The 10,076-nt window shown below is 36.1% G+C and overlaps 1 pseudogene; it reads left to right on the top strand.

Annotated features, from left to right (window-relative positions):
* Positions 1-1,529: 1,529 nt before the first annotated feature.
* Positions 1,530-1,626, top strand: LOC132305944 (small nucleolar RNA R71; annotated as a pseudogene).
* Positions 1,627-10,076: the final 8,450 nt, after the last annotated feature.

The raw sequence follows: 10,076 nt of genomic DNA on the forward strand, positions 1-10,076 counted from the left end.
GAAGAAAGTTTACACTTGCTCCTAAGTCTAAATGAGCCCGATTAATGACATGGTCACCAATGATGCAAGAAGTAGTAGGTGAACCGGGGTCCTTAAACTTTGGGCGAGTGTTGTGTTGCAAGATGGAGCTTACTTGCTCGGTGAAGACCACTTTCTTTGGTGCTTGGCTTTTGCTCTTCCTCTTTTGGGTGCAAAGATCTTTCAAGAACTTGGCATAAGCTGGAATTTGTTTAATTGCATCCAAAAATGGAAGATTGATCTTCACTTACCTAAACACTTCAATGATTTTATTCACTTTGGTCTTTTGCTTTTCACGAGAAATGGACCCTTTCAAGGCGTTCGGAAATGGAGCCTTTGGCTCAAAGTTTTTTTCAAAATCTTTTGTCACAACATTTTCAACACATGAATTCTTCAAATCATTATTCAAATCACTTTTCAAATCATTTTTTAACATTTTCTCACAAAGATGATCATGTACATGCAATGAAGGTGGAATAGAATGTGAAAAGAGACGGGTATCAAATTTTGGTTGCACCGGTTCACTCTCTTCATTGGAAACACCAATTTGATTGTCCACATTTTCCCCACTTCTCAAGGTCGTCTACGCATTGACATGTTCAATTGTGTGACCTTCATTGGTTTCTACAACGAATTGTTGCTTTGGTGGGGGCATTTAGAGGCATCTTCCCTTTCTCTCTAACATTTAAGGTACTAGTTATTTGCCCGACTTGGGTTTCTAGCTTAGCAATGATTGAGAATGGGAATGAAGTAATTGAGTGTTTGCCTCTGGAGTGCCCAAAGCGGTCAACACTTTCTCCTCAAAAGTGGGACTCCTACAATTTCCTTGGGAATAAGATGATTAATTAGGAAAATGAGAATTAGAAAATTGGTTTACATGTGATGATTGAAATAAAGATCTATAACCTTGGGAACCCTAGTTTTGCATTGGAGGTGGAACATACTTTCCTTGAAAACCATCTTGGGGAGAGTTTGAGCCTTCCCTTTAGATTTTCCAAGAAAAGTTTGTATGGTTCCTCCATCCAGGATTGTAGTATGAGCCATAGGTATTATTCCCTTGGTTGACAAATGCTGCATTAATTTGTTCATGATGTTCATTTTACACATGTCCATGGGGACAATTGGAAGTAGTATGTAAGACATTAGAACAAGTCATACAAGATTCATTAGATCCATGATGATGAATATGATTAGGGGAGGAAGACACTTGATTTGCCAAATTGTGGTTGACCAAAAATTGATCAAACCTTTAAGTTAAAGATTTCACCTCGGTAGCTATGTCATTTAAATTGTCAACTTGATATAAGCCGACATTCTTCCTTCTACCTAGAATTCTACCATTTTTAGAAGACGAAGCTCTATGCATGGAATTTTCATTCATACTTTCATACAATTACCAAACATCATTCTCATGTTTATCAAGGTAAGAACCACCCATAGATGCATCTACCATTCCTTTTTGATTATCTGGCAAACTTTCGAAGAAGTATTGGACTAATTGCCACTTAAGAATGTCATGATGTGGACACTTCCTAAACAAATCATTAAATCTTTCCCATGCCTCACGAAACAGTTCCCCTTCCCCTGAGAAAATTCATGAATGGAAGTTCTCATAGCATTGGTCTTTGACAATGGGTGGTACTTCTTCAAGAACGCTTGTTGCATTTTGCCCAAGAAGTTATCAAAAAAGGCCTAAGATTGTTGAACCAATATTTTGCTTTGTCCTTAAGGGTAAAAGAAAAAAGTTTGAGTCTTAACACTTCTTCTGGCATATCTGTGTATTTCACGGTGGAACACACTTCAAGAAACTCATCCAAATGCTTATACGGTTCTTCATTTGGAAGTCCATGATAGTTAGGAAGCATTTGAATGGTTTGTGGTTTAATCTCATAGTGATGTGCTCTAAATGGAGGCAATTGAATGCATTTCGGTGCATTGTATTCATTTGGGACATAATGATCACGCAAAGCAATGGGAAGATTCCTAATCGGTGGTGCTAAACGAACACCGTGATTAACTTGAACCATTGGAGGTTGTGGAACAAAAATTAGCCAAGACATTTTCAATGGAATTTGGCCTTGTTGTTGTGGTGGGATGAATGGTTTAAGCATGCCTAATAGTACTTGATTGTTGTCATGATGCACATTAGGGTGGAGGATGCCTTGTTAGTTTATGTGACCAAGGTCCTCCACATGGTCATCATGTTCCTCCTCCATTTATGAAATGGAGTGATGAGAACTACCTCTTCCCCTAGGATTACGAACAATGGATTCAAGATTGAAATTAAGTGGGACAAGAGTAGGATTTAATGACCTATGACCATGCATGCACTAGCAAAACAAATAACAAGCAAATAGCACTCACTTCACCCCACAACAAATCAATCAATAAATCTCCACATACAATGATTCCATAATCCCATGCTTGAACAATATGCAACAAAAAGTAAATTGCCTCCACGCGGGCTCACGATTTATCTAAGAATGTAAAAACTTACCACCACGCGGGCCGACAATTTAACTAGAGATTGAGTTAGAAAGATCTCACAAAGGGTCCTTAAGCAACTTCAATTCATTTTTCAATTTTTCTGCTTATCTTTTCAATTTTCAGATTTTAGCCCTTTTTGTGCTTAGCTTACCCTTTTGCTTTTCAATTCTCCTTTGCTTAACTTCCTTTCTCAATTCACCTCGCCAAATAAGAATAAACACAATAAGTAACTAAAAATAAAGTAAATAAAGACACGATCAAAAGAGTACTAATTCCTAATTGTTTCCAAAACACGGCGTTGCTAAATGAATCCCCGGCAACGACGCCAAAACTTGGTGTGTTGTCTTGGCGTAGTCATTTTAACACCTAAAGTTGCAATGAAAGTGTGGCCAAGTTTAAATTTATAAAGAGCCACTATTACCTCTAACTACTAATATAGCGAGGGTGAGTAGGGATCGTCCCAAGGGATTGGGGGCTATGTTAATATGGAAACAAAGTCGGATTAGTAGGTCGAGTGATCAAAAGATTGTTTGTTTGGTTAATTAAACTACAATGTAAATGAATTCAATACTAAGCAATTGTAAATAAAAGGGTAGAGAACAAGAGAGAGAGGTCTTGGGATCTAAAGGTCACCACTAAACATCACCATTTTAGACACTCAATGTATAATGAATGAGGGGAAACATGTGTTGCAATTCAATAAGGTGTGATTGATTAAATCAACAAGCATGGATCGACTAATTAAGTATACAATGTCTAAATAACCTAATGAATAGCATAATATATCAAACTAAGCCATTATTCCTTCCTTTACGCTCTCAATCAACACACTAACAAGTTAGAGAATTATACTACTTGCATTCATAAGTATAGAACATCAAACAACAAGCATGGATTGTCCTTACATCTAAGAAAGTAAAGCAACTACACTACTTCTAAGCTAAGGACGTGAAAATTAAACTAATTAAACTAAGGTAGAGGCACAATCCATCAAGAAATGAGTATGAACCATCAAACAAACTACAAAAGTATTCTATTTAAGCACTATGCTTTGATAATCTCTAGATTCATAGCATCAATACACATAAACATGTATTAATATCACAAAACCAAGAGATAAACACATGAACATCTACTATAGCATACATAGACATATGAATAGAATTAAATGATCAATTAGAAGTATTAATCAACACAAATCATTGTAAGAACAAGATTTATATATAAATCAAGTGTCAAGACAACATTATAACACAAATTCCCTCAAAATACAAATCTTCAAAGTCTAGATGGCATGCTTAGGGCTAACTTTAGCCCTAAGAAGATGTTTAGCCACTCATTGATGTAGTCATCCAACCCTCAAGGGCCATCTCCATGGTAGAAATGCTCTTCTTCTTGATGGAAACCCTAGAAGAATGGAAGATCTCCCAAAATAGTGTACGTCTCTCTAAGCTCTAGCCTCCTTTCCAAGATATGTGATATGAGATTTTATTGAGATATGAAGATATATGAGTTATGATGTAAAAATGGCTTAAAATCCTTATATAAGAAGTTCATGTGTCACACCCAACGGTCAGGTCTCGTGCACTAGGGTCCCTTCAATGATTGCACCATGAGCCATCTTTTAATGAGCTGGACTCTGTTTAATTTCGAACTTGAGGAGGTTCGATCGATCGAATTTAGATAAGATCGATCGGACCGTGGCCAGATCCATCAAAGTTAGCCCAGATCGATCAATCTATGGCGGCATCTTTTAGAATAAGACAAATCTGAGATATTTTTGGGATATTTTGGGGAAAAGACAAAAGTGGTAGGTGGGGATAAGATTAAGGAAGTTTGATCGATTTGATGAAAGTTGGATTGATCGAAGATGGAAATTCTTTGAGGATAAGGACAAGGGGTCTGATCCATCTTGGTAAAGTGAGATCGATCAATGTGAGATCGATGGAAAGTATTCCTGATCGATCGAAGATGGCTGATTTCACCATTTTGCTTCCACTTTGATCCATTCTTCCATTCAGCTTGAGATTGCTTCTTTTATGCTCTAATTTGGCTGAATTGACTTATTTTGGGGATAAGCACCTAAAAAGGGCAATAACATGAAATTAGTCTAAACTGGGAAAATAAGATAAATAAAAGTCCTAGAATACTCGAGCTTAAGGGGTTTAAATGCACACTTTTTAGCGCTCATCACGCACTATAGCAAAACTTTAGCCGTCAAAATAAACAATGCCCCAAGTGTTTCCAAAATCAACAATAAGCACAAAAATTATACTCAAATAAATAATGAATGAAACCACCTTCCATGCACAAGTAGCGTTAAAACCACACAATCCATGTCCTAGGGTTTCATGTTTACAATGGCATACAAAATGTCAAATCTTCAATGTGCGATTTGTTACACAAAACAATGATATCACCTATCATGTTAAATCAATTCACCACCATAGTAAGCCACAATCACTAAGTCCTCAACAATATAGTAATAAGCTCACTCGGTAAATATTAATAATATTCCACAAGATTTCATTATTACAACAAGAAAATCTTTAGAATTTATAAATCTAGTAAATGAAACAATTTACTTACCAAATGACATATATGCTTAACATGCTTTGAATCATTAAACCCTAAGTCAAGGATATAGAATTTAGATCTAAATGCAATCCTACAATTCAACAAGCATGTATATAATATATAGAAAACCTCAAAAACAATCAAAACACTAAGAGGATAAATATACTACAACCCCTACCACACTAGAGAATTGAATTTCTAGAATCCAAGGCAACCGAACTCAAATTGAAAATCTGTGAAAACCAGTTCTAGATCAAAAAGAGAGGAAACTTTTGTCTTCAAGGTAGAACACCAAAATCCCAAGGGAAGGGGGTCGAATTTCAGAAATGGAGAAGAGGTTTTCTGGTTTTCTCAAACTGCCTTAACAGAGGTTTGTTCCTTTGAAATCCGAGACAAACAAGGCCAAAATGAAAAACTAAAAAAAGGTGTCCTAGATATGGAAGATAGGAAAATAAGATCTTTAAGGTGGAAGGTTAAATTCCTTAGGAAAGGGGACAAAATCCAAAAATGGTGGAAGAGGTTACAAGGCCCTTCAATAGTGGTTCAAGTGAGGAAGACAATTATCACATTTTTTCCCACTAAGCAAATGGCCTTGATAGCCAAACACACACACACCAACACCACCTCTCTCTCACACACACACATCCACCCTCCACTTGTCACAATCCTAGGACTCCCTACAAGGCTTAATCTCAAGCCTACATTTGTCACTAATCTAAGCTAACAAGTGTACCAACCAAAAGTCTACAAGTGGGTGAATATCCATCCTCCACTTGTCACCATCCGAAACACCCTCTTAAGGATTAATCACAAACCTACACTTATCAATATCCCAAGCTAACAAGGGTTCCAAACCAAGGCCAACAAGTGGGTGAACTTACACCCAACACTTGTCACCTAAACAAGCTTCCAAGTCTCACCACCAAGAAGATGACAAGTGGCCCCAAGGAAAAGTTACACTTGTCCCTAATTCCCAAAAGCTACAAAGAGGTCCCTCCTCTAAATATCCCAAGGAATATTTGCACAAAGTCCCTAAGATAAAAAATAATTACATAAAGCCCCCCGTAAAACAAAAATGTTTTCGAAGAAACTATGCATCCATACCCCTACAAAATGGAAATAAATGAGAATGTTTTACAATGAAATTAAGACATACGCAGACTACAAAAGATAATATAATGCAATGCACGTGGTGCCGGAAATCATTTCTGAGCACCGAAGCCTACCTTGGGCGCAAAAAAACCCTAAGGCAATGCGAAAAATGAATAAATTAAACAATTAAATAATTGAATAATAAAATAAAATAAAAAATAAAAATGACAAAAAATCGGAGAAGGAAAAAGAAGACACGGTTGTTACAAGTGGCTAGTTCTTTAGTTAGGGCTTCGACGAGCCCTAAGTCTGTGTAATTAAACCTCTTGTCTTTCAATTTTGGGGATTATGAATTGTAATTAATTTGCTTGGTCTTGTGAATTCAAATTTGGTTGTACCAAGGTTTATATTGATAATTCTTTCAATTGATTCTCTATGTTTATTACATGTTGTCTTATGTGTAGTGAATTGAGGATTGATCTCTACATTGAGTACTTTTTATAATTGTGCTTAGTGATGGCCATGTATGGTTTTATTGGATACAATTGTTCTTAGTTTGATAGATTATGCTTAGTCTTGATGGGTTGTTCTACACATTAGAATAATTGCAGTTAGGTATCAAATTCATGCTTGAATTTGATAATTCTTGCTTATTCATTGTAATTTGTATTATCTTCTTAAACATTGATGTGTGTTTGTAGCCACATTCTTATTACAATTTGTTTTCCCCATTAATTGAAGACATTTAGTATAATTGCATGAGCTTAGTGGTGTAATCCATCCCCTAAGCCTCTTTCCTTATTACCTTAATCTAAGTTCACCTTAGCTCTAATTTATTTTACATGCTTTTCATAGTTTAAAATCATCATTAGTTCAATCAAACCAATCACTATCTCTTCAATCTCATGCTCATTGATATTAAGTTTATTCCAAGCTAATAATAATCCCAGGGGATGATCCCTACTCGCTATACTAACGTAAAGTTGTTTAGTGGTTTTATAAATTTAAAAATTGATGTCTCATTTACCACTTATAGACATCTAAATATTGATACCTCGTGGGAGTGCATCAATTGGCATGTCATTTTTTTTTTATAACATGATAGATCAACTTGTGTGTCTTATTATATACAATATGATAGATCAATATGTTCTCTTTTTAACTTATCAACATGCGTGTCATTGTTTGCTTAATATGATAGATCCATAGGCGTGTAATTATTTTCATAACATAATAGATCAATAGGCGTGTAATTTCATAACATGATAGATCAATAGGGCGTATCTTGTTATCTACAACATGATAGATGAATAGGTTTTCACCTTTAACATATCAATCTGCCTATCATTGTATTTTTAACATGATATAACAAATAGGGTGTATCTTATCTTAATAGTATGATAGATCAATAGGTTATTCACTTAATCCCGCATGTCTTGTTTTAAATAAAAACAGGATAGGTCAATAGGTTTCATCACCTAAGTTAGCATGTCTTGTTATATCCACATAACTTGATAAAAAAAATTAAATAAATAAAAAAGAAAAAAGAAAAAAAAGAAATGCACAAAGAAAATGAAAGCATTCCTATATCTTATTGCTAATAATAGTTATAGGACAAGGATACCTCAGTCAAATACAATAAAGATTAGGCTTGAAAGGCATTAACTAAACATGTATTCTCAAGAATAAAACACAAGAAAGAGTATAAAAGAGATCATATTAAGACCACGAGGACCGAGGAAAGACCATAGCTAAGGCAGAAACAACACAAGGTCAGATCACTAAGGTATGCTCCTTCATTCTTCCCTTCTTCTTCTCTTCTCCCCCTCTTCTTTCTCATTCTCTCCTTTTCCACTTGGCTGAAATGGCTAAGAAGTGGCCATTCAGACACTTAAGTGAGAGAGGGACCCAGAACCGCATGGATCCACGTGGTTGTCCCTAGGGTAAAATTATCCCTCTTTCATCCTTTGACCCCCCAGAACTCCCGCCTACATACAATACTACTAAACTCATCCATTACCTACAAAGCACACTCACAAGTCCTCAACCAATCTCCCGAGTCATAACATTCAGCCTGGACCACTCTATACCCGGCCTCTCCTTTACATCGATAGCAAAAATGGTTTTTGTCTACTTATTTGTTTAACATTGCTCATGCAAAGTAAAAAAAAAAAAAAAAAAAAGGCATACACAAACACCCCATTTTTGCCCTCCCCTTTCAACCTACCAACATTTCGAACATCAAGAAGGAACGACGTTTCCATCTCCCTAGACCATTTCCCCGGTAGAGCTCTCATACGATAGAAAACTGAAAACAGACAATCAGACCGTCCGATTGGACATTGGACTTCACCATTACACTTACATAATGACATAAAACACTTTGATTGACCACATCACACACTTCCTATCACCTAATCACCAATTTCTTAAAAATGGCAAAATTAGCAGTTTACACTAAACTCTATGATCTGATTGTCCAAATGGCAAAAAGACTTCACCATTGAGTCCAGAGAATGAAAAAACCCTAGGGTAAACATCTCCTCAAGGTCTCCACCTTACTTCATCACCCACTTTGACCAAAACCTTCGGTGGAGCCCGAGCGGTCAACTCCAAATTTGACTTTTCACACCGATGGTAAAAATCACTCATAAACCTCATCATTGTGCTCATAAGGTCAAAAAAAACCTAGAAAAGCACTATAATATTGCCTACCTTCCAGGCCGGCCCCACCTTTGACCAAGTCTCTATTGCAAGAACCAACTGATCAATTCCAAGGTTTGAATTTTCTCCTAAAAGGTCAAATGGAGAAACGGACATCACCATTGGATTTAGAGCATCCAAAAACCCTAGAAACCATTATAATATTGACCATGTTCCGATCTGGGGCCATTTTGACCTAATTTTTCTTCCCCCAGGTAAAACCGCATTGTGTAGGGATTTCCAGCAATTGCAAAAGAAAAAAAATATGCGACATCAACATTATGAGGTCATCATGAAGTAAAAAATCCCAAGAAATGGCCTCAAATTTGAAAATGGAACTCAAATGCAATTTCTAGAAAACAGGGGCAAAAGAGGAAATGACCGAAGAGAGAGAGCAATTCAAAAAGTAAAAAAAAAGATAATAGGGGAAACATGGATTCATGTGCCCTTAGGACTTTATTTTGAAAATTAAAGGGAGCCATGCACTTGGCCTCTTTTGATCTCCTCTGTCGAATCAAAAGTACTTTTTAGGAAATTGCAAACTAGTCCATGGAAATTGCGTTTTGTTCTTTGGAAAATTACATTTAGGTCCTTGAAATATTTCCATTTGGTCCTCCGTTGTCCTATAAATAGAGACCATTTTCCCACATTTCAAAGGTCCCCTTGTCTAGAAAAAATACCAACTTCAAAAAATGTGCTCTCTTTCTCAAGAAATACCCCCTCTCCCTCTGTATATGTATATATATATATATACACTCACACACACATATATATACACACACAAAAACACCAAGAAGACACACTAAATCTCTACACACACTCATGCACTTCATATCTCTCTCTCTACACTCTGAGAGAAAAGTTCACCGGTCATCAAAAGCTTAAAGAACGAAGCAAGAATTTCAAACAAAGTAGGGTAATGAAATTCTCTACCTCTCCTTTTCATCTTATTCAGTTTATTTTTCATGCTTTAAGTTCATTTGTTGTTATGACCCGGTCATTTTCCTTTATTTCCTTTTCCTCAAATTTCACGAATATATATATTTTTCTTTTCCGCTGATCTGTTCTTTTTTTAGTTCGGTTTCTCATCACTTAGTGTCATCTCAAGTGCTTAGGAATGGTTTTCGAGACTCTTTCGTTTGGATTGACAATTTCCTTAAAGGACTGTGTCATTTCTACATTTTTCGTTTTTTTACACT

Source organism: Cornus florida, unplaced genomic scaffold, assembly GCF_030987335.1.
Source record: "Cornus florida cultivar Cherokee Brave unplaced genomic scaffold, ASM3098733v1 CherokeeBrave_3.0.0_Hap2_Chr04, whole genome shotgun sequence".
Lineage (NCBI taxonomy): Eukaryota > Viridiplantae > Streptophyta > Magnoliopsida > Cornales > Cornaceae > Cornus > Cornus florida.